The sequence below is a fragment of the Nilaparvata lugens genome, chromosome 3 (genome assembly GCF_014356525.2).
Source record: "Nilaparvata lugens isolate BPH chromosome 3, ASM1435652v1, whole genome shotgun sequence".
In the NCBI taxonomy this organism is placed as follows: Eukaryota; Metazoa; Arthropoda; class Insecta; order Hemiptera; family Delphacidae; genus Nilaparvata; species Nilaparvata lugens.
This window is the reverse complement of record NC_052506.1, coordinates 70,644,803-70,671,777: the sequence shown is the minus strand read 5'-3', so window position 1 is coordinate 70,671,777 and position 26,975 is coordinate 70,644,803. Positions and strand designations below refer to the sequence as shown.

At 33.7% G+C, this 26,975-nt stretch overlaps 1 protein-coding gene and 1 long non-coding RNA gene across 2 annotated transcripts in view; one reads left to right on the top strand and one right to left on the bottom strand.

The window, feature by feature from the left end:
- Nucleotides 1-26,975, top strand: part of LOC111055810 — a gene marked incomplete in the record, with an annotated part of 239,838 nt that overhangs the window by 80,493 nt on the left and 132,370 nt on the right.
- On the bottom strand, nucleotides 17,758-23,645 carry LOC120350553. The gene is made up of 3 exons (XR_005570872.1): nucleotides 23,510-23,645; nucleotides 21,804-21,906; nucleotides 17,758-18,051 (listed from the first exon to the last, which is right to left on the bottom strand). It is a non-coding gene; the product is annotated as an uncharacterized LOC120350553 (long non-coding RNA).

Genomic DNA, 26,975 nt, shown 5'->3' with positions numbered 1-26,975 from the left:
TCTGTGTGCAAAGAATGAGGAGATTCGGCCAGAATTCAACTTGATGAGAGAATGGGGTTATTTATTAAAACAACCAAATAGCTGTTGTTGCTTTTCCTAATTTAAAAATATCTTCCATAGAAGTAAGGCGCTTTCCCCATGAATCAAATTACTCCCGAACATTAGTTGTATTACCTGTTGAAAACGTGTTCGGAATTATGTGTTCGGTTTTCAGAGTATTTAGAAAGCCCATGACTCTAGAACCTGACAAAGTAACCAATGTTACTTTAACTTGCGCACTGTTACATAATTTCCTTAGGAAGAATAGTGTTTCAAGATCACGGTATACTCCCCCAGGTATGTTTGATGTTGAAGTAGACGGTACATTTGCTGGAGGATCTTGGAGAAATGACCAAGATGGAATGACATCTTTCTTGCCATTACAAGGGGCTCCTAGAAAACCAGGGGCAGTAGCCAAGGCTATTCGCACGTGCTTTGCTCAGTACTTCACAACAAGTGGGAGGTTAGCTTGGCAAGACAAATACTGCTAGACTCAAGACTGGATGTCAAGAATACACACTAGCAGTATTGATCCTGGTGACACGGAGTGTAAAAGAAGTGAATATTCATGTGAAGAATTTGTTACATATATGTTTTGGTCAATGATATAATTGAATAGTTCAATCTATTACAAGTTGTATCGGCAACTCCATTGTATTGTGAAAGTATTGTAATACACCATAATTTGCAGTAAAACATAACTATTTAACAGAGGAGAAAATGTTACAAAACTTAAGTAGAGTCCATACAAAATGTCAATTGTAATATGTATAATATAATTAAAATTACAGATATTTCTGTTAGATAAATATCTTTGAATGAATGTTTTTATGTGAATATGTTTTTTTTTAAATATATGTCAAACTATATACATCATGTGACTCTGTCCTTTTCTCTCCCGTGTGCCCTGCAGGTGTTAGTCCCTGACATGACACCTGAACGATTAGGTAAGGTTGAATAACGTTACGTTACATTGAATTAAACAAACATAGATTAACACTTACCTCGGTCTCAGTTGCTTTAGTTGTTCTGGGTACGTAAATTACATTCAAGAAAGAGGCCATTTTTTCATACGCGAACCATTCTGGCTTGTAAACTTGAAATGTTGCACTTCCAGTCTTGCTAGTCTTTTTCACCTTTGCAGAGAGTTTCCTATAGGTCACCATTAGGTTTTCTTTTTTCTTTTTCAGTTCCTTTAATGAGCATTCTATCGAGAAATTTGATTGAATCCATTTCCAAGCATCATACACTTTGATCCTATCTTTATGTTCTTCATTGACGGGATTTCATATGATTGGTTCCTGCTCGTATAAATCCAGAACTCTATCACTATTTCATTAGTCCACTCCATTTTAACTAGTTAAAAACCACCAACTGAACTCAACAATAACACAGTATAAAAGTACATGCGTTCGACATGCGCTCGGCTCGGCGAATGGCAGACCATGAGAATGGGTACACAAGCCGATGCGAGGCTCGCGTCTGCTCAAGCTTGCACCTTTGATGTTCCATGAGTTTTACTGACAAAAGTCGGGAACGGCTCAGTCGCACATGGCTCGGTCGAGCCACCTCGAGCTAGGTCAAAAAGCAACTGATGCAGTGTTCTCACGACACATTACTTGACGAGTGGCAGATCAAGGCCATCTGTGACTTGGCAAGTCATGGGTCGTGAGAATGGGGCTTGATGTATCTCGAAAACGCCTTCAACATTTTTTTATTAAATGAAATACTCGCAAATAGAGTACGTTTGCAATGAAAAAACTATTTTGGAACAGGTCTTAACTCTGGGAAAAATCGCTGAAGCTCTTTCAGAAAGGATTATTGGTCCCTCAAGTAGCAGCTGATCAAAAAATACTCTGTTGAAAACGTGAGAAAAAAGTGTGAGCATGTGAAAAAGATTATAATAGCTGTAGTTGATTTACCAAATTTAGCAATCTTCTTTTAAAACATTGCAGTATTCAAGGAACATCTGTAAGAATAGGTACAGAAAGTGACCGGATAATAGCAAAATAAATTTAAAATCAATCTCTACAAACGGTAGTTAAATTGATGTTCATTGTGAGGTGATAGAAATGCAACTAATTACCTGTCTGTTAATTCCTAATCCGGACTAAATACCACGGAACCAATCAGAGGAGCCTTCTATTGAAAAAAAACCCTGCTCTGATTAGTGTTCTCATGGAATTTAATCATGATTGAAATTGAACAGGCTTTTGAGCTACTGGACCTGATATTTTCATGTTTCAAAATCAGTTAAAAACTATATCGAAAAAAACATAATTCCATCAGCTGGTCCTATTTTCTTTCATCCTATACTATTAAACAAGCAATTTCTGTTCATATGTATGTTTCTGTTTATAATTATGTTTGTATTTCCCCAGAACTCGAAAATGGCTCTAATGATTCTCACTAAATTCAGAGCATAGTAGGTTTATAATATAAAAATTCGATTGCACTAGGTCTCATCCGTGGGCCCTGGGAAAACTCGTGGGAGAACATTGAAAAGATAATTATTATTTATCCTTGGAAAAACAGCTGATAATTATTTCATCGTCTGTTGATGATGGAAGTGAGTGAGCGAGTTCATGTGTGTGGGACTGTGTCAAAATTATGACTTAGCTGTTAAACTGTTGTAATCATTCAATAAGGTACTCAGTGCCAGTAGAGGCAATATGAGAGTGCAAGGCCTCTTTTTTGCTTGAAATCCCCCTCCCCCCTCTCCCCCTCTCATAGCTTTTATCATAACTCAACTCCCCCTCCTCATCCTCCTCATCATCAATCTCCATGCTCTCTTCTTCCTCTTTTACTTTTTCCTTTTTTGGTTTTACACCATGATTAGAGTGGAAACTAGATTTGTTTTTTCCCAGTTCAATTATGGGCTCTATCAACGGTGAGAGCGTTTTCCTATTGTATTCCTCCATTTTTTTTTCAAAATTAAGTAAGCTTTTATGCTTGTCACTGATTACTTTTCTCAATTTCTTAATCTTATCGATTAAACCAACGTTCTTTCTATTCAGTTTTCTGCTACGTGTTTTAGACAACATGACTGTACAAAGAAATTATCTCTACTGAACGGTAAGAAACGTATCAAGCGAATCTCGGTACTTGCCCTATTAATTCCGCACTCGGTCATAATAGTTACAAAATTATGAGGTCTACAATTCCAAACTTTATGGCAAAGTTTACTGAAATCTTTATAAGAAATATCTCCTCCAACATGATCTCTGTGAATTAATTTGAGACTCAATAAATCTATCTTGAAGACTATAAACATATTCACATTGTCTCTAGTGAAATGTTTCTGTGTAGCTCCATAACTCTGTGAATTAATTTGAGACTCAATAAATCTATCTTGAAGATTATAATCATATTCGCATTGTCCCTAGTGAAATGTTTCTGCATAGCTCCATAACTCTGAATTAAATATGCTGTGTCAATATTACGATGTCAGCCCATAGTAAAATATTCATGATTAAGTTGTAAATCGTCAAATATAACTAAAGAATATTCTGATATTTTGTTTGGATGTGGTATAGATTCAGAATTGTTGTTTATATGAAATTCAATATCCTTCATGTTGGAAAAAACGTTTTTTAAAAAAATATATTTATCTTGATACTCACTCTTGGTATGCAAGTATATAGTTTTAAATCTCAACCCATTCTTTGAAAAAAATAAATTAAATAGCAAATTGGTCTTACCACAGCCTGAAGAGCCTATTATAAGGATCCTTGCATTATGAGGTAACAACTTACCATTTTTACACCATGTTGGGATTTCTTTCTGTCTTATAATATTGTCGAAATTCACTATCAGGATATTACTAATGTTAGACAAGTGTACAGCATGTGATCTGATAAGGAACTAATCATATAGGTAAGTTATCAAGTTGTTATCAATGGGGTGTGTCACTCACCACACTGCTCTCTGAGTGTGTACAGCTTATCAAATCGAATCGGTCACTCCCCTTTCGCAGTAATGCACTAGCAAACTGATAGAAGTTTCTCACTTCAATATATCGTTCCCTCTCTCTCCCACACCCTCTTTACGAGAATGCATATGGTCTGCTTCTCCTTATCTATGGCTCAGTCAAAGATTATCTAAAGCAAATTACGAAAATGAAACTACAGATTGAAATGAAACTGAGAAGCATTTTTTTTTTTTTTTTGATAAAGACGTATTATATTTACACCATATCTTCGTAACATTTACAGTGAATGCAATATATTACAATATGATATTACAATAGATTATTTTTCATCTAATAGTTGACTTCTACTAATATAACTAGGTGTTGAAAATCCAATCCACTTAACAAGCAATCCTCTCTTGTGACGCTTTGATATTTCTTCAATCAGATATACTTGTCTCTCCGATTCGTTTAATTGTGTTTTTTTAATTTCTTCTCCGTAAAACCTACCACTAATTACTTCTCCGTTTAGATCTTGCAAGCTGTATGTTACAGGTTGAGAAGGGAATATAGAATGAATCACGAAATACTCTGTGCTCCAATTTATGTTAAAAGATTTATCGAAAAAAACCCTCTTCTTTGAGATTTGTACAACATCTCCTAGCTTAAATTTTGGTTTTGAATTTTTCAATTCATATCGTATATTGGATGCAGAATTCAAAGACATTAAAACACGATTACGATCTTTTTTCCACACATCTTTAGGTTTCATTCTAATTGAAGTGTGCATTGTTGCATTATAATCACGAACCAACCTGTCTAGCTGGGTTATCCAGTTTTTGGTCCCACGTTCAGTTAAATATCTATAAATTTTTGCTTTAATTGTTCTATTAAACCTTTCAACTATGGAAGCTTTCTTATCACTAAAAACATGGTAATGTTTAATACTGTATCTATCTAATAACACTTTAACTTTTGAATTAAAGAATTCTGTTCCCTGATCTGATTGAAACAGCTTAACTCCCTTATTTTTAGAAATAATTGGTTTGAGTGCATCAAATACAGATAACCTTTATTAAAACATGATAAACTGCTCATCTCAATGAGATCAGCTTGAAGCAAGTCTTTTTCACTTTTCAACTCATATTTGCGAGTGGGATAGTTGACACGTGGCACGCTATGAAGTTCTAATGCTATCTTAGATCTAATAATATTCATATTTACAACAGGAAATCAAAATTAGTGGTTTTGGATGATTGTCACAGGACATACTGAGCAATCAGTTAGAGCATTGTTGGCACTCTATAATGTCCAAAAGGCAAAGTGTCCACACCGTTCTCTGCAATGTATCTCTTGTTGTCATAAGGACTCAAGCAGATTTTTGCACATTCAATCTGATACATGGTGTGATTAGAGGATCTCATCATATTTAATTTTTCAATGTGTTCACAACGTTCAATCAAGGATTTCCTGTATAAATTAAAATTAAGTTTTCTACATTTCACTCCGGTCTGTACACCCTTTGCTACACATTTATTTACAGGTTCTTTATTCTCATTACATACTGAATATGAGTAAAGTTTAGATCAAAGCCCAATAAATTGATGGACGGGTTTCAATGCTGTCTCATCCTTGAACTTTCCTACAAGTTTATTTCTCTCCATGGAAAAGCAGGGGTGGTAAGGAGGGTAGTTACTAGTGTCAAAGAGGTTCAAATTTTCTTCAATCAACTGATACACGTCCTCCACTCTTACATTTGAAAGAAAACTATCAGTATCGGTCATACAGAGTTCTATGCAATCCCACGGTATAATTTTTTGTAATTTATAATAGAAAAAATTATACTTATGGAATTTACTCAACTCCAGTACGGGAAACCCGGAATAGATAGATAGGCTTGTTCATTTTTAGTTCCAACTTACCAGAGAAAACCGCGATCACGTTTGGACTAATTATTTGCCAGCATTTGCATAACAGATTTGAAATGTACTTATCTAATCGTTTTTCATCCGTGATAATTTTAACATTGATATGCTTGTGAACTGATTGTATAGTTTCACCAAAGATAAGATTACAACTGGCCTTGAAGAATGATACTTCGAATTTATTTTTCATGGTCTGTCTATTGCGGATATTGAAGTCGATGTAGCTTTTCAGCCAGGGAGATTGGGAAAAGCTAATTATGTGATGTACTTTCATTAATTGCAAACCGAGCTGAAGGTAGAGTTTTAAATTGAGGTAGTGGACAATGTACTTTTCACGGTCAAAAAGTGTGTTCATGAGCTTTTTGGTTCCAGTTTGACCATTCTCATTTGTTTGATAGTTTGACAGCAATTCGTGTGGAGGTGTTTGGTGGAGAGGCGCAAGTGGGAAGCTGGCATGCTTATCATGTAACTCTCTCGGATTCTTGAGATCACATTCTATTACATATCCAGTTTCTGAACTGGTGTCCAAATTCACTAAATCAAGCTTGGAAATTTCTTCCTCTGTGAGGAATTTGAAATTTCCAACAGGTAAGTTTCGACTCATAGCTTCCGAGTATAAACTGTTTGTATCAATATAAAGGAGATAATTACTCAGTTTTGAGGGGTCGTATGTCTCAGGTAGATGCTTGTTATTCGCCTCATAATAACGTTTACCGATAAATGAGACCCCACCCCTCATCGCCGCCTCAAACATGAGATGCATGTCAGGATGTGTGATCAACTCTAGTTCAACCTTAGTGTACTTCAACATACAATTCCAGGTAAAGTGCACAAGGGAACAAAATGAGTGACATCAAGGCCATATGAGCTAAAAAGCGTAGACCTCATAGATTCAAAAACTTCCGCTAATAGCAACACATCCAAACATAAATAGAAATCATGATATTCACCGAGTGATTTCAGTTTGAATGTCAAGAACTCTCTTTGCGCATGCTCATATTCTTCGCGAGACAGAGGTGTATCAGTTAAATCATTATGAAAACATTCGATGGGAGGAAGTGATGTTTATGCGAATTTTTTGGGACAACTCATGTATGAGTAAGGATATATTCCTTTTTTCAACAAGAGATGTGTGTGTTCGCATGGTGGGTCATGAAACACTGAAAATAAACGTTCGAACTCCTTTTCCATGTCTGTACTCTCTACCAAATTACGCACCAATACTTCCAAGGATTCGCTCATAAACTTGTAGGAATCTAAAAATTTAATTTTGCCTACTAAAAGTGTCAAAAATCTCTCTGACATATTTGCAATGCAGGAAATTCCTTTTTTGCATTTACCGAGTGCTTTCAGAATGAAATGTGAATCAAACCCGGAGAAATTATGAAAATAACATGAAATGTACTCCGGAGTATGAGCTGATAAATTACAAGAAACGTGGGCTGCACATAGGTAATTTCCGGTTTCATGCACATGGTGATGACATTTAATATTGGTGTCTAAGAACGGTTTGGCGCGAAGCCCACAGTTTACCAAATTTTGAAATTTGCACTCTTGACTTTCGGATAAATGTTGCATCGGAATTTCACGTTTCATATCCTCATACAAAATGTCACCGAGATCTGTAATTTCCTGAAGAAATTTCTCCATGATTTTTTTCATCTAAATTACTCGATCTATGGAGTACAGGTCAATGAGCGATTTCCCCGTTCAAATCGATAACAACAAAACAATACCTGCAGGGAATATGTCACACTGTTTTCTTTGTATAGTTATGAGTAATTTCATCGGAATCGGATTCATCATCATCATTATTATTGATATTAACAACGTAAGTTTCTAAATCCGTGTAAATTGTATACTTTTTCTTCAATGTGGCGCCTAGTTTCTTAAATTTAATTGTGTCTCCGCATTGAGGATATGAAACACGTTGTGATTCAAACTTGGAACAGAGCTGCTCATGTTTCATCAAATTTGCTTTCACATCAGAATTTTTAGATTTGTTCGATGTAAATCTATGAAAACAGAAATTACAAATGTGTACTTGACTGTTGTGTTTTGAAAGGTGAGAGAGAAGACGCGATAATCTGTTTTTCCCATTCGTGGTATCAATTAAACAAAAATGTGTTTTTTCCTGCATTGGCTTTTAGCATTAAAAGGTTAATTTGATGCTTACGAGTGCGGAAAATGCTCATGCAGTAGGGGAAAAACTTTTTGTTGTCATATGCGATGACGTGAATTGCAATATCCGGATTCAGTATTTCAAATTTCTTAATATCGCATATCATCACCAGAAAATTTACACCTCACATATCAAGTGTGTGAGCAAACTTGCTCAAATACTTTACAGTCAAGCGTGAGTTCCTTGGTTTCTGATGGAAATATACGAGCACTGACCATAAAAAGCATTTTTTGTCAGACAGATTTTTGACATTTATAATGCAATGTTTGTTTTTAAGAAACTGGGGTGTTTGAATGAAACTGGATGTGAATATTGGATTCAATTTAATCATGTCCACATCCAGTGAGTCAATTTTCTTCAACACCCAACCGCTGCCATGTTGAACAAAGTTCTCAAAAGATGACAGGATTTTTCTTATAGCCAACATGAAATGATCATTAAAATCTTCATAATACTCAAGCACGTTCAGCGCTATGTTGGAGTAACTATGAAGATTGACGAGAGATGAGACAGACTCACTAACCTCATCATCCATCACCACTAATTTATACAATAAAACATTTAAGACAATGAACCATTTTACATTGCCATCATGATGTGCCACGTGCTCCCTAATTATGTTCAAAATGTGATGTTTTGATCTCTCGAGCACATTCTCGATGCCAATTTGCTCGGGATCCTCGATGTTAATACGATGGCGGACTGCGCTGGAATTCACACCATGTAGTCTGCATTCCCTCGGCATGATGATGATGATGATGATGGTGATGTTAGATTCTGAAAAACGATCAGGTAGATATAGAATTAGAGTGGTAGAGTACAACTGCATGTTTTTAAATCAGTTGTGGATTAGCATTGGTAGAAGAACACTGTGTGAAAATGTTATCCCAACAACAGATAATGTTGCATGAAAGATTAAGATTATTAACTTTTGATAAAAGATGGACAAAATCTTCTCAGCATTTGTCGGCGGAAAACATGGCGAAAGAGGGATTTATATTCGCATGTGTATCAGACATTGTGTGCTGTGTATTTTGTTCAATTTATTTGGGAAAATGGAGAAAATAGAGACATACGAGCAATAGAGCATGCAAGGTACAGTCCGAACTGTGCATTGAGAAGGAAAGATAATATAACAATTGAAGAGGAGAATTTCAATAATAATATTCTACGTCAATATGAAGAAAGATATTCAACTTTTAATCATGTAGAAGATTCATCTGTTCAAGGAGAGTATTTTGAAAATCATCATCGTCATCTACATTGTGACTATTGTAAATCATTATCTGATAAAGCAGACTATTTTGCGAGAAATGGTTATTTCTTACATAAAAATCACTATCTGCAATGTGTCTATTGCAAATATATTATTGAAAATCCATTTGAAATAAGTAATACATTTACCGTTTTGTTTATATGAAGAGTGCAAGAAAGAAGGAGGAGGAGAAGATGACCCAGATAAAGCACATCGTAAAGATGAGCTAAAATCGCATGCACACAGTATGCTGTAGAAGGTTTTTTGTCCTCCAAGGACAAAAATCCTCCCCTCCGAGGACAAAAATCCTCCCCTCTGAGGACAAAAATTTTCCTCCGATGACAATAATTTGTCATTGGAGGACAATTTTCCTTTCCTTCAACTCCCCTCTGAGGATAAAATCAAAGTAAAAATGTACTTACATATGTTGGTTGATGCGTGAATGACAGGTATCTCCTCAGCTATAGCTGTGCAGGTATAGATGGCTATCCGGCTATGCTTCCTTTTCGGATTGTGTGGTAACCTCTCAGGTATGTTGCCTTGACAAGAGCTCAACTGGTTATGATGTCATGAGCCAAGTTGTGAGGTGAGCACTCCAATGCTGTGAAAACAATGAAATATTTAATAACTGATAATATTAGAAATCAATAAGCATCACAAGAGGCGGGATGCTATTCAAAAATATAGAATGTTTGAGTGAATGTAACGGTTTTTTATGATAGGAGAGAATACTTACAAATCTGAATGATGTTGATAATGATGTGGGAGGATATAGCAGCAGGTGTTGTTCTGTGCCTAGTCCTAGGGGAGAATTTTTTTCGTCTTGTAGCACGTGTGGCTCTCACTCGCACAAGCCTGGAACAGAGGGAGAAATGCATGCTATATAAACAGATGTAATGCAAGCAAAATTATCATTTACATCAGAGTCAGATTCGAGTGTACTCTACTTCACTCATCATACGAGATGAGTTCATCACCTCCATCAACCTTGTCCTCATTCATCCTCCTAGAAAGCCCACCACCACATGAGCGTATCCTCAACTACTGGCAACAGAAAGCTGCCCTCGCTGCCGAGGCATCCGCTGCTCCACCTGCTCCTTCTCCACTCATCATGGAACCACCATCGCCGGGGGAGATCGTGCTGGGTGACAGTCCAGTTCAACACTTGGCTCCACTTGCTACCTGGGCACCACGACGAGTGGTACCAACAACTCTGACCAACAACAACAACATGAAGCAGAAGCAGGGGAAGAGGAGGAGGTTGGTGTTTGACGAGCCTGAGGTTAGCGGGGATGAGGACAAGACAATCTTCTCACAAACAAAGGTTAGTTTCAACAAATATTATTAACTTGTAGGTGTACAGATTTTTTTTTTTATAAAACAATCAATCATTGGAAAAAATCTGTACACATACAAGTCTTTGATTATTATTGATAGCAAAGAATTATTGTTTAAAGTAATCACTCTTGCATAAATTATTTGATAGCAAGGAAATATTATTTGAACTGGTTAGAGATGGAATCGAATTATGAGATATTAGTGTTGAAGTAATCGCTCATGCATAAATTATTTGATAGCAAGGAAATATTATTTGAACTGATTAGAGATGTAATTGAATTACGAGATATTAGTGTTGAAGTAATCGCTCATGCATAAATTATTGATAGCAAGGAAATATTATTTGAACTGATTAGAGATGTAATTGAATTACGAGATATTAGTGTTGAAGTAATCGCTCATGCATAAATTATTTGATAGCAAGGAAATATTATTTGAACTGATTAGAGATATAATTGAATTACAAGATATCAGTGTTGGTGGATTCTGCAATACATAGGTTATTACTCACTTTGAGATTGTGTAGTGAATCTATTGATCGAGTTCTCTAGTATGATTTCATGAATCTGATTTGATGATAATCTGAAACAAATAAGACACTAATCAAATATTTTTCAACAGAAACATGCTGCAATGGAGAACAAGTCATTGCTTGTCCCCCTGATGAAGGAAGTGGAGAGGGCAGAGGAGGATGAGGGGAGGGAGATGGACTTTGTCCACCTCATCAATCAGCCTGCAGCCAAACCCTGGGTGCCACTGAGAGAGTTAGAAGAGGATGCTTCCTACCCCATTATCAGCGCAAGGGAGCATACCAATAAACATGGATGATGAGTTATTTTGAAAATTAGCAATGCAGGAAGCAAATCTGTGTGTGAGGTATATTTACCACAACGATTTGCTTCCTGCATTAGCACGGAAAAAATTGTAGAGTTCAACAAAAATTGTGAAAATTTGGTAATGATAGTATCACATAAGTTGGGGAATTGGACTGATATAAAAATTGTTAAGCATTAACAATTTTTATATCTATACAATTCGTCGACTTATGTGTTACAAATTGTATAGATGTGTGTGTTAAAGTAGTATTAGTAGTGAATAAATTGTGTACATATTTGATAAAAAAAATTGTTTTCAATTCTTACCTGTTTACACTTGTTGATAAGTTCACAATGAATAGTAGAAACACAGACAGAAGAATGGTTCACCTTTCATGTCTCCTCTTTTATAGTTTGTTGCAAGCATGCACAGAGCCAAACGTCTTTACTACTACACACACAGACACATATACACACACATACATACAGCCAAGCGGTTTCGGTGAGTTGATGCATCGCTCTCTCCCACATCTGTTTTGGCATGCGTTCCTACAGATATGGGCGGGTGTAATGACATCATTTCTCCCTTTCAAATTGTGTTCACCTTTTCAGATTTGTTATTTGAAATAATATTCTTATCATTCGAACAATGTTATAAGCACATAGCAATCTGATAGTGTGTGTGTGTGTGAATTCATTTCCAACTCGATTGAAAATTAAACCAATTCAATTTTCTTTCAATTAAGTTAGTGTAATGATTAATTAATTAACTTCAGTTAATGTTCAACCATTGAGTTGAAAGGTAAGAAAATGGTATGTAGGAGAAAGCAAAGTTTGAGGAAACGAGGTGGAGGAATCTTGAGTTCAGTGGCAAAAGTTTTTAAGGGTGTGATGGGTTTAGCAGGTAATATGACATCCACTATTCTAAATAAGCTCATTGACCTTCAACAAAATGAAATTCACATTCCTGGCTATCAGTATTGCGGGCCGGGCACCAAGGTTAATGTAAGGTTAAAGAGAGGTGATCAAGGTATAAATTCATTAGATAGAGCCTGTAAGGTACATGATATAGCATATACACAAAATAGCGATAATAAAACTCGAGCGATAGCTGACAGAGCTCTAGCGAACGCAGCATGGGACATATTCAAAGATCCAGAAACACCCCTTGCCGAGAGAGCACTTAGCTATCTTGTTACAAATGTCATGAAAGCTAAAGCAGCGTTTGGTGGGTCTTTGAAAAAGAAGAAGAAGAAGAGGAAGAATGAGAGGAGAAGTTATAGTAATGATATTAGATGCAAAGCTATAGCTCAGTTGAAAGAGCATATTGCAGGAAAAGGGTATTTTTTGAAACCTCTTCATAAATAAATAGTGGGGGGAGAGTTTAAATCCCACCCTCTTATCTTATAACATAAATTGGAGCACAGAGTATTTTGTGATTCATTCTATATTCCCTTCTCAACCTGTAATGTACAGCTTGCGAGATCTAAACAGAGAAGTAATTAGTGGTAGGTTTTACAGAGAAGAAATTAAAAAACACAATTAAACGGATTGGAGAGACAAGTATATCTGATTGAAAAATATTAAAGCGTGACAAAAAAGGATTGCTTGTTGAGTGGATTGGATTTTCAACACCTAGTTATATTAGTAGAAGTCAACTATTAGATGAAAAAAAATCTATTGTAATATCATATTGTAATATATTGCATTCACTGTAAATGTTACGAAGATATGGTGTAAATATAATACGTCTTTATCAAAAAAAAAAAAAAAAAAAAAAATGCTTCTCAGTTTCATTTCAATCTGTAGTTTCATTTTCGTAATTTGCTTTAGATAATCTTTGACTGAGCCATAGATAAGGAGAAGCAGACCATATGCATTCTCGTAAAGAGGGTGTGGGAGAGAGAGGGAACGATATATTGAAGTGAGAAACTTCTATCAGTTTGCTAGTGCAGTACTGCGAAAGGGGAGTGACAGTGAGCACGCGTTGACCGCATTCCGATTTGATAAGCTGTACACACTCAGAGAGCAGTGTGGTGAGTGACACACCCCATTGATAACAACTTGATAACTTACCTATATGATTAGTTTCTTATCAGATCACATGCTGTACACATGTCTAACATGAGTAATATCCTGATAGTGAATTTCGACAATATTATAAGACAGAAAGAAATCCCAACACGGTGTAAAAATGGTAAGTTGTTACCTCATAATGCAAGGATCCTTATAATAGGCTCTTCAGGCTGTGGTAAGATCAATTTGCTATTTAATTTAATTTTTTCAAAGAATGGGTTGAGATTTAAAACTATATACTTGCATACCAAGAGTGAGTATCAAGATAAATATATTTTTTTAAAAAACGTTTTTTCCAACATGAAGGATATTGAATTTCATATAAACAACAATTCTGAATCTATACCACATCCAAACAAAATATCAGAATATTCTTTAGTTATATTTGACGATTTACAACTTAATCATGTACCTCAAATAAGAGAATATTTTACTATGGGCTGACATCGTAATATTGACACAGCATATTTAATTCAGAGTTATGGAGCTATGCAGAAACATTTCACTAGGGACAATGTGAATATGATTATAATCTTCAAGATAGATTTATTGAGTCTCAAATTAATTCACAGAGTTATGGAGCTACACAGAAACATTTCACTAGAGACAATGCGAATATGATTATAATCTTCAAGATAGATTTATTGAGTCTCAAATTAATTCACAGAGATCATGTTGGAGGAGATATTTATTATAAAGATTTCAGTAAACTTTGCCATAAAGTTTGGAATCGTAGACCTCATAATTTTGTAACTATTATGACCGAGTGCGGAATTTATTGGACAAGTACCGAGATTCGCTTGATACGTTTCTTACCGTTCAGTAGAGATAATTTCTTTGTACAGTCATGTTGTCTAAAACACCTAGCAGGAAACTGAATAGAAAGAACGTTCGTTTAATCGATAAGATTAAGAAATTGAGAAAAGTAATCAGTGACAAGCATAAAAGCTTACTTAATTTTGGAAAACGATCAGAGGAATACAATAGGAAAACGCTCTCATTGTTGATAGAGCCCATAATTGAACTGGGAAAAAACAAATCTAGTTTCCACTCTAATCATGGTGTAAAACCAAAAAAGGAAGAAGTAAAAGAGGAAGAAGAGAGCATGGAGATTGATGATGAGGAGGGGGAGTCGAGTTATGATAAAAGCTATGAGAGGGGGGAGGGGGATTTCGAGCAAAAAAGTGGCCTCGTGTTCTCATATTGCCTCTACTAGTGGTGGTTGCAGAAAAGCCGGATTATTTTCAATCCTGATAATTTCCAGTTGATCCATCTTTTTGAAATAGTCTTCTCTGATCAAGTTCATGTGAAATTAATCAGGATTAAAATTCAACCGGTTTTTGTGCAACCGGGCCTTTGTGAGGGAAATTTTTGCATTCCTCTGGGAATTAATCTCAATTTACTGTGATTAGATAGAACATTTCTGTATGAACTATGAATGAGATTATAATTTCTTCTCTCGTAATAAATAATGTTTTATGTTTTGTACTCCAGAGCGAAGCTCGGTCCCCGATATTGATGTCATTACATGACACAAGACAAACCTATTGATATTTATATTAATGAATCACAAGTTAATACTAAAGTTCTCAATTTAGATAGAAATTAAATTAAGTTACATGTTAATTTACATTTAAATTTTCATCCTTAAGCTTCTAATTTCAAGCTGAGATTGAAGAAAGAAATCATCTAATGGTAGTCAATAATCAAAGTGATTGAATAAACTCCATTCTGAATTATTCAAATTAACATTGAAATGTCCACTTAAAAATTCCCACATCATTAATATTTATGGTAGTAGAGTTAAGGACATGAGAAATCAGCCACATTAAATGTTAGACCAATTGGGCCGTGCTACCAATTTCTCCTAAATAGGTTGGATAGCATTTTTCACCTATTAACCTAAGGAAAGTTATCGGCTCCAAAGTGGTAGATTCTTGATAAACTATGAATGGATCTATCGCCTATGAATGAGAAATCCAATTTTCAGAGCAAACCAACTTATAATCTTCAGAAGAATTTTGGCAATATACAACACAAATCTAAAAAAATAATACCTTACACACTTAAACATCCTAGCATCATTACAAGCTAAAATACTTATCCAGTTTATATAGTTTAAAACAATGGCTATAGGCTTGTAAACACACAAAACAATCATAGACAAAATTAGAACACTATAAACTGTTCAAAACTCAATTTAAAACATTAAAATTTTCAATTAAACAGAAAAATATTCAGAGAGCACAAAACTTTTTTCAGTAGGCAGCCACCATTTTTAGAGAAGAAGGAAAAGCACAAAGTACAGAGCAAAGCCTTGTAGACACACCTCAAACCAGTGACGACTTCATGAACACGTCACCAAAAAATTATAAATTACAAGTTTAGAATTTACATTTTACATTTGTTCTCAATAAAACTTTATCTCGAAACTGTTATTTTAAATTTATATATCCTCTATATTATCTGTTAATTCTGTTAACTCTGTTTCGGTGATACCATGGAATATGCAACACAATTATTTACGATAAATTCTCAGTCAAAAAGTTGTCCGTATATTGATTACTCTGATATTTACTATAAAGTTTTATAGATCTCGAATTGAAGATTTGATTTTAATCGAGAAAAAAATGTAATATTACAATTGTTATGAATGGACTCTTATATATAAATGGACTTCCATGGAAGAAAGAATCAGTGGATTGGCTGCTTTTACACTTTTGAATAAGTGAAACAGAGAGTAAAGCTGTATTTACACCAAAGCTATTAACAAAATGTAAAAATTTGATGAACATATGTGTTAGTCAAGTTCCGTTCAATCAAATAGAATCCATAAGGATTAAGTTATCAACATTTTGTCAATAACTTCAGTTTAAACCAGCTTAAGCGATAGGCTATGCCAGAAATTCCAGAATAAGCAAGAGATCCATGGATACCAGAGTCAACCAATTCCAAATGAACTTGATTTGGAATTCTATTTTCAATTGCATCAAGCAAGAGCAAAAATAACATGATCACTGCTAATTTGATAACTGTCAACGAGAAATATTAATTGGCAATGGATAAAGTCGAGGTTGACTCTTAAGTCCCACTCAACATTCCACAAAATTCGCTGCAATTAGTCTACTACTCTACAGAGCACTTCCAACACATCAATTATTAATAATTCAAATGATTAGACTCAATAATTCCCATGCAAAGCTGTGGCCTAATTTCTTTATTTATTACCGATAGAGGGCAGATCATAAGATGCTCCTAGCAGATAGTAGGTCCGTGATACAAAAATTTGAGCTGAGTCTCATCTCTGAGATAACTTGAGAGGAGAAATTGATCATCCAAGTGGAAGCTTATTGAAACAGAAATTTCCATCGTTTGTTGGAAATTAAAGAGAGAAAATTAACAGCTGTGGTTATAACATTTAGCAATATAATTTGAAAACATTGCATGATTCAATAAAAATATTCCCTGATGTCAAGATGAGTGCATAAGAGCAACTGGGTGACACCATAAGGCTTCACTAACTTTTGATTGCTTTTTAAAACCCACACAGCACAGTTATGTATCTGATAGGTATCAGATACATATCCTTGAAACCTACAATACATATCAGAAACATATGGATGCATATCTGATATATATCAGTTGTGTATCAGATAGGTAGAAATGTCTGCTTTTGTGATATGTACCAAACAAGTATCAATGATACATAACTGATACATTTCATTGATACATGTCAGTTATGTAACAGTGATATGTAACTGATATGTTTCATTGATAAGTATCGGTTACATATCAGTGATACATAACTGATATGTTTCATTGATAAGTATCGGTTACATATCAGTGATACATAACTGATATGTATCACTGATACTTGCTTGGTACATATCACAAAAGCAGACATTTCTACCTATCTGATATATAACTGATATAGATCAGGTATGTACCAGATATGTTTCAGATATGTGAACAATGTACATATTATGTACCTATCAGATATGTATCACCTTGTACATATCTTTTTTTATTACATTTTTGTAGTTTTATACTTTACAGGTATCAGAATACAATTTGAAAATGTTAATATTACAATATATAGGGGCTAGAGGATGAAAGGATAATAATTAATCAATAGAATATGAGCATGGATGAAATTGAAAAAATTAATTATATAATATTTGAAAAGAGTAACAAACATAAAAATTTAATGTATAAAAGATTCGAAATTTTAATATATAACATATATAAAAAGTTTCAAAAAATGAATTCTTCATTATATAGACATACATGAAATGATATTCTTTTGGACCAAGTTGAATAAAAATTATAATGAAATGACCAACTAATATTTTTGATACAATAGCACTTACAATTTCATACTTTCAATTATAATAGAATAATATTTTTGGTACAATATCTACAATTTTATACTTAATGTTAAGCTTCTTTTCCTATACATCTCCTTCTTCTCTCTCCTCACTATTTCATCAGTATATTATGATGTACAGAGCCTAGAAAAAAAGGAAATCATTACAGCAGATTAAAAATTTGATAAAAGTTGATTTTCAAGCAAGTTTCTTGTCTAAATATGTAAACGTTTTAAATAATAGTAATATTAGGAAAAAGAAACCTCCATCGAGATGTGAAGATTATAGATAGGGTTAGTGAAAATTATGAAAACAGCTCAATATTTCTCTCACAAGGATAGTTTGACAGTAAGTTTCATTGGGGGGTCTTTATGGAATTAAAAAAGTTACTTTAAATTTTTAAATTAAGTATTTTTATTCAAATATGATTCCCAATGAGATCTACTGTCAAATAATCCTTGCTAATAGTATATCAAGCTATTTCCATAATTTTCACCACCCCTTGCTATGTATGATTCTATTGTTGGTGATTGATTTTTTTCATGTTGATTTAGTTCTTTCATGTTGCTTTATGTAGTTATCAAATGAGCCGAGCAATGATTGAAAGGAGTAGCATGTATATAAGATGGTCCAAAAAAAGTCATGAGTGCACATTCAACAAATGTCAAGCTAGGCCATTCAACAAATCTTCACTCAGTTTATTCATCAGATATGCTGATCATTGCTTATCACTGCCCCTCCAATAAACCATCCATCATAAATGTAAATAATTTGATTAAGGTGGTCAAAACAATGTCCAAGGGTATTTTGATGAAAGTGGATCACTCAATTACACATTACTCAATTACAGAGTCTTCAATTACACATGAAAATTATCTTTCCGAGCTCGGGATTTAGCTAAGTTCTAGACTTTAACTGGCTTTAAACTCTGGAGTCAGAAAATTGGCTTTCCAAGTCAGAGCATTAACGTATTTAGACCCAAGAGCTTATTTCAGTCCTGGACTCTGCAAGTCCAGAACTTATAGACCCCGAGCTCGGAAACCGGCCCTAAATGGTGATAACTTTTCAAGTTTCTCGATTAGCATAATAGAAATCAAATCAAATTATTTTTATTGCATAAAAAATTACAGACAATGGTGTACACATCACAAATTTGTAATGGTTTTATTATTATACCTACTTAACTAATCTTAGACACTAACAACTAGAGTAGATATTAGACAATATTGACAAAATTAAAATACAGTCATACAAAAATTGTGAAGAAAAAAGAAATATCATGCTTCTCCTCCATGAAGGCTGTAGCCAGTGTGTGGAAAGGAGTCTGGTTATTATAAGAAAAGTATAATAATTTGTAGCATAAGGTAAGGATAGTTTTTATAGATGAATAAATATTGTAATATCTGGTAAGTTACCTGCGGTATTGTACTAGAGTAGTTAAGCTACTCTATTTTTAGAGAAAAAAATATATAAGTAGATGAATAATTGCTTTAAAAAAAACAAATAATTCAATTGAATAACAAATTGGTACATACATGCAGTAAATAAACTAGAGTAGTATAAATTTATGATCAGATAAATTTAAAAAATATTACCAAATGAAGAATAGCTTGAAAAAGTTGCCCCAATCATTCTAGATGAAATATGATATTCAAAGAGAATAATATGATAGTTGAAGTAGAAATCAGTTCATATATATATTCAGTTAAAACATTGGAACAACACATTGAAAATTATTGAAAAATGTTGATATCAATATAACTAGGAACATACAGCTGGATCACGAGTTTAATATAATTATTATTGATAGCTGGAATGTATCATGAGCTCTATATTTTCCCTTCCTATCTCCCTCAACCATATTTCAATGTATTTTTTGTACATATAGGGTGTACAGTTATGAACATTACGGAGGATGGTTGGCATGTTTCTGTATAAAATATGTGCAATGTAATGGGTGTTTGTTGTTGAATGAGTTGAATGAGTCTTGGAATTTCAATGCCTAATGAGTATGCTGAGCATGTTGTGCGATTATGAGTTATTTTTTTTAACATATTGTTACTGTTTAAGCGAATGTAAAGAAGTAAACACTTGACATACAATTGTCGAATATCTAGAACATTGAACTCATCATATATTTCATTTGATGGCATTCGAATGGGTTTATTCAGAGCTGTTTTAATAATTCGTTTCTGTGTAATGAGTAGAGGATTGAGTATGGATTTGTACGCCCCTCCATAGACTAAAATTCAGGCAGTTATCACAGATTGGACGTAAGCAAAATAAACTTTTCTCAAATCATCTATTGTTAAGAATTGGCGTAGGTTTAGGAATATGTAAATAGATCTCCGGATTTTGTTTTTCAAGTGGTTTATGTGTTCTGACCATTTTAATTTATCATCAACTATAACGCCGAAATATTTATATGAACTGACTCGCTCAATGGACTCGCAGCAGCAATGAATATTGTTAGGGTTTAAACAAAAATGTAAAGTTATTGAGTCAATGGGAGGATCCTGACTTTTTCGCAGAGAAACTTCAATGAATTTGGACTTTCCTATATTGAGTGTTAATATATTTTGGTCAAACCACGCTTTCAACAGGTGTAGGTCAGTGGATGCCTTTTGATACATTTCGTCTCTATTTCTACCGGTAACATGTAGCGCTGTGTCATCAGCGAATAAGAAAAGGCTGCCAGTGAGGGGTAGTTTAGCCAGGTTATTGATATAGATTAGGAATAATAATGGTCCCAATGTGCTTCCTTGCACCACACCATAATCAATAGAATTTGAGCTGCTCTCAACTCCCATTATTTGGACAGCCTGTTTCCTATCCGTTAGGTAGCTGTTGAACCAGCTGAATGACTCATTACGGACACCTATGACCTCAAGCTTTTTCATTAGTCTAGATCTATCTACTGTATCGAATGCTTTAGCTAAGTCAAGAAAGATTATACAGTTATTTAGGTTGTCATTAAGTGAGCTGTTAACTTCTTTGGTTAAATTATACAATGCATCCGATATGTTTCTTAGAAAGATATCAAATTGAAATAGGTAGTTTTCTCAGGATAAGATTTGTTTTCTGATTATCACTTTTTGAGATATGAGTGCCTAAAGTTTCAATTTTTGGGACAGATTATTTCAAATTCGGTAAGAGATACATTTTTTGAGAGAGTTCTTCCATTTATGAAAGTAACTTTCAGTTGAGCTATATTCGGGCATTTTTAGTGAATGTAATAACTTTCTCAAAAATGTATATTGTCAGGAAATTTTCACTTTATTCAATCAACCATTTTTTCAATGCCATGGAAAATGTATCCTCTTCATTTCATGAATTCATTTTTAACCAAATTTGAAATGATCTGTCCCTAAAATTTCAACTTAGAAGCTCATAACTGAAAAATTACTAATCGTAGAAAACTTTTCTATTCAATAATTTGATAGTATGGTAAGTCTCTCTCCATAATTAAAAGAAGAAGACGTTGATGTTGTCAATACCACAATATTTGTTTGAAATTAATTTACATTACAGAATAAGGTTTCATGGTAACAGGAAATATGTGGAGGTGTAGAGGTTTGAGGAATGTGCGGTGAAGATGTGGTAGGTGTTACCATGAAACCTGGTTCTGTAATGTAGAATAATTTTCAACAAATAAAGTGCTATTGACATCAACGTCTTATTCTTTCAGCTTTTTCATTTTGATAGCTTGTGAAGCAGAATTTTTTTCAGCTTGTTGCACTGCCTGCTCACTAAGAAACACACTATTGCACCATTAGGACTGAAGAATGCATCATTGGGACTGAAAAATGCACCATTAGGACTGAACAAAAATGGTAACTAGGAAATCAAAAGTGACTAATAGGCTATTGCTGGTTGAAATTGATTTGTCAACTTACTTGCTACTCCTGCTGATACTCAATTTTGCTTTTACAAACCAAGGTACCATGATAGAGTTCATTTCTCTCTTGATAGCTGTGCTATTGTGCACCATTTCAGTGACTGGAACATAGAATATCACAAAGGATTGTTTAATCATGTTGAAAATTGAAAAAATGCATAAGAAAATATTTGTTATTATTACATACAGTAGCTCTATCCTTTTCCAACTTCACACCAAGATATCTAATTGTTAGTGAACTGAATAGAAATATAATGAACTACAAAAAATTGATCTATTATGAGAATTCCAATTGAATCATGACAGAATATACTGTCTTGATGAATGAAACATATTTGAAATAAACTTTCAAGAAGAATCACCAATGATATTGTATTAGATCTACTTGAATAAATTTCAAAGTTTGAAACTTAAAGTACAAAATAAATAACATGATAGTTAGATATACAGTGGGTAGTATAATAATTAATTATATAAGGAGGGTCCCTGCAAGGTTAAGAAACCTGAGCGCAGAGGCCGAGTGTTGAAATTTTTTATAAATTTATAGGAAATATAAAATATTCTTAGATCTAAGATAACTAAAATATTTTCACAGTATAACAGTTTTTTTGCTGCACAAAACTATTGGATGGGTGGTGTCAGTGAATGAGTCACCTATGCATTCCAAAACTTTTCCCCCATCACTCCAACGAGTTGTAATATCAACCGAGCAATGGTTCAGTCTTTAGATGCCATTTAGTCGCGACAGTGCATAAGTTGAACTGTCCATAAGATAGGGAATGACTGTATATGGGGATTGTAAATGAACCAATAACACAGAATTGATGGCTTTGCTTGGTGTACCTTATTAGGCTATGAAATGGTAATCATCCAAATTTTCATAGGTTTAAAATAATCCAAAAATATGGAAAAAGTAATCACACTATTAATTAATATGTTTAGACAGTAAACAAAGTACATAATACTTGGAAAATTGGATGTTGTAAAAAGTACAACTAGCGCGACTACCGGAAGGTTAAACAAAAACATGATATTTTCTTTACAATAGTTGAATAGTTTAAAAAAAATGGTTAAATCTTAAAAATGAAGATTTTAAAATAACACTTTCAAATCGATTTACAATGAAAAAAATTATAAGTCCTAGAAATAATTATAAATGAAAAATAATAAGAATCTTGAGAAAGAAGCAGATCATCATCGATAATTAATTAATAGTAATTATGGTAAAAGTCTCAGTCAATAAAACGATAGTCTATTTATCATTGGTCATAATCTAGTGAACAGCCCTCTAGGCCTTTACCTATTTCAGTCAAAGAAATGGTTTCAATTTTTCTAAACACATCATGCTGAGGAGTTTCATAGGTATCTAAGCTATGGTAGGGTACCAATAGCATCATTATTATACTTGGATGGAGGTTATGTAAGAATATGGGCCTAGGTATCCTTTTGAATAATTATTATCAAATTAGTTATCAATAATTGAAGTACACACATGTGAAACTGCCCACATATTGATTTCAAAACCCTACTTTTTGCACAAATTTTGAAAGATGAAAGGAAAGATACAAAACAAGCCAGCTGTCCAACAAATATAGGAGCTAAACTATTCAATTATCATGTAAAATGTTTCTGATGATTCATCAAAAAGTAATCTAGAACACCATATTTCAAATACCAAGAAGAAAAATCTTGTTAGAAACTTACTAATATTTCGAAGATTTCAATTTGTCCAAGTTTCAAATGTCAGTAAAGAAAACGAAAATGGCGAGTTCTAAACAGTAAACAAACAAAAAAGTGATCAGATGCAGAACTGCAATCTTAGACCATTTATAGAATAGACACGCTGGGAAGCCCAGCCTCTGAAGCCAACATGTAACTGCCAAATCCGCCCACCTTGACATCACAACTAGTGATAGGTATCGAAAGAAAGACATCGATGTTTTGAACATCGATGTTAGGATGAAAAAAACATCGATGTTCAAAACATCGATGTTTTTTCTTCGATACGTCGATATTTTTACATCGATAAGTAAAAAAACATCGAACAGTAAAATAATATCGATGCTTTTAAACGTCGTTTATCGCCCTACGTTTTTATGGATGACACTATTAGTCCAGTCAATATGTTAAAACTCAATTTGCATCATCTTTGATCTTTGAACTTAGCGCGTTGCCAGTATTGCCAATGTTTGGCAGATTTAGTCTGCATTGTTTTCAATATTTGTATCTTTGTAATAATTTCAATTTGTTGTCTAGTATTATTTGATTAATTTCAAATTTGTCCTTTTTCACTTGCTTTTGAATAATATTTGTGTTTTGTATCTTTATTCTTGCATTTCTCACTTGCGGAAATCGTTGTAGGTAGGTTTTGCTCCACTCGGCTTGTGTGGCGCTGGTGTGCTGCTTCTTTGTTTCAACTTGATTCCGGAATGTGGGAATTGGCCAGCTCTTGTTTTCAATTTTCGAATTTGAATTTATTCCAGCTGAATATTCAGTACTTTCATGTTTCATTGGCATATTTGCGATAAATATTGGCCTAATTCAATCAAACAACTTGTATGTCTTCACAGATTGTGTTTGAATCTCAAACTTCTGGTAGTTGTAACCTCACTTCCCATTTGAACACGCTTTTCTGAACTCAATTTTTAGAATTTAGTTTAAAGCTCTTTCCAATTTTACATTATTCATCTATTTCAATCTTTTTTAAAAAATGTCAATTTAGCATTTTGATTCCATTGCATTTCTGCAAAAATCCAAGATCATCAAGATTGCTTGATGTTTCTACAAATCTTTATTTCATATTCTTGTTTTCAAACTCTTTGTACTCTGAACTCTGTGTAGTTCAGAGCGCTGTTGCTACAGTCAACATATTTTCTTACCGTAGGGTACTTTCTTTTCCTCTGTCCACAGTTTGGATTTTGGGAAACTCAATCAATCTCTCTACATCTCTCGAATCAATCTGCTACCGAATCTGTTCTACAATTCTACCTACGATCGAATCTACCGATAAAGGTCTGCAGTCTCTATTGACAGTCGAAATTGCATCCACTTTGGGGTTCCATATACCCTCCCACTCACTTGGTCGACTGTGCAATTTAGCATTCCACTTTGGGGTTACGTATACCCTCCCACTCTCTGGCCGGTATGGTGATGATGATTTCCATTGCCGGAGCATTTCTTACAAATGCCTACAATCTTCGACAGCTTTCGACATCCTCAAGATACTCAGGTTGAGTAATTGTATATTCATCATAAATTTGTAATATCATCCATTCTTATTCATTCATCTATCTATTTTCATTCATTCATTATCATTCATAAAGAGTTTGTCATTTCAGGACATTGAATAATATTCAAAATTTTGAATACAAAATCATTTTATTTTTTTGAATTTGTTTCTTTACAATTTGAAAGTCTTTACAATTGGCATCACATTCAACTTATGTATTTTGAAACTTACATCACAATTAATTCAACAATAAAAATAACAATTATTCACTACTTGATTTTGCAATTATTCGCATTACCTATTGTTTTGGTAGGACGAGTTGTATTCAGGACTCAGCCTACCTGGTCCTCTATTAATTTTGCTACCAGAAAAGTTATTTTGATAGATATCAGGCCCATATTTATCATTATAAGTTTGGCCGTCTCTGGTCCGGATACTTCATATTGACATATGCTTAGAAAATACATTTATTCTTATTCATTATTTTACATCAATTGTGTACCGTAATGATTATTGTCTTATACTTTTATTCATAGTGTTTATTTCTGTATGTTCAAGGGTAATATTTGTATGGAGTTGCTCATACTGATACATTCAACCAAGCACTTATGTCATTGTTCCCAACAATTGGATACAACACCAGTAGCCATCCAGTGTAAGAGGAGGTCGAACATTTTCAATTGAGGTATCGTTCCAATTTTCAATATGCCTCCCAAAGGCAAACGAAACAGCCTTCTCACTGTGAGAAGTGGCATCATTAAAAATCTATCTTGGCTTTATACTGAATATTTCAATTTTAAAAACAATGATGAAAATGATTTTCAAAAACTACTAGCAGTCAAAACTAAATTGCTCAACTTTGAGCAGCGTTATGAAGAGATAAGCCTTGAATTTGATTCAGATGACATTGATGACAATGAACATCAAATTGTCACAGAAAAATTTTTAATGTTAATTGCTAATGTAAATACAATTTTGAAAAATTATGATTCACAGCAGCAAGTTGCTACATTGAAATGTTACCTCAGTTTACTGCAGTTGAAATTAATCTTTGAGATGGGGAAGGAAATAATCCTCCAAATATTTAAATCAATAAATTGAATATATAGTTCAATATATTAACCAAAATATTCCATTTATTTAATTTCCAACCCCTTCTAAGTAGCAACATTTATAATTGAATGATATGACAGCTCAACAATTCAAGATTTACCCCATTCATTACTTGTCATTGATGATTGTTAGGCATATTCAATAATCAACAATAAGATTGTAATCATGTTTGCAATTTAATATACATAATAGATCAAATAAAAAGAATTTCCAAAAAATAAACAAAATTTAAATCAAGTAATTACAAATTTATTTATTATCCTGTCCCATTTATTTTTGCGAAGTAGTTGCCTGTGAATTTTCCATAAATAGATATTGGTTGTTTCGTAAATACCTGGTGTATTGAAGTGAGGAGGCCTCCGTACACTTTATTCAAATTTTTCACTTATTAATTTTTCACTGCACAAGAAGTTCTTGAAGTATCCTTTTTACGGCGAATTTAGATCTTTTCTGGAAATATTGGTTTCCTTGTGATGAGTTGGTCAGCAAGGATTCAGCTTCCATGGCCATAACTAAGACATCCTGTGATACTACGAGTCTACGAGCAGTGGCGGCTCATGCAAATACTAATGGGGTGTTCACATTTAACATGAGCAACAAGATCTAGATCTTTAATAATTTGTTAAACCCCATGTTTCAAGTGAATTTTGTTCGTTTCACGTAGTAGAATGTAATTTTTTATTCCTAGAAGAGTACTAGGCCTATCATATTATTACGTAGGTAACAAAATATTCTAATGGGTTGTATTATATTAAGTACCTATATAATATTTGGATTTTCGTTTAATAATAATAAGTATTTAGATATACTCAGGATTCTCAACCTAGA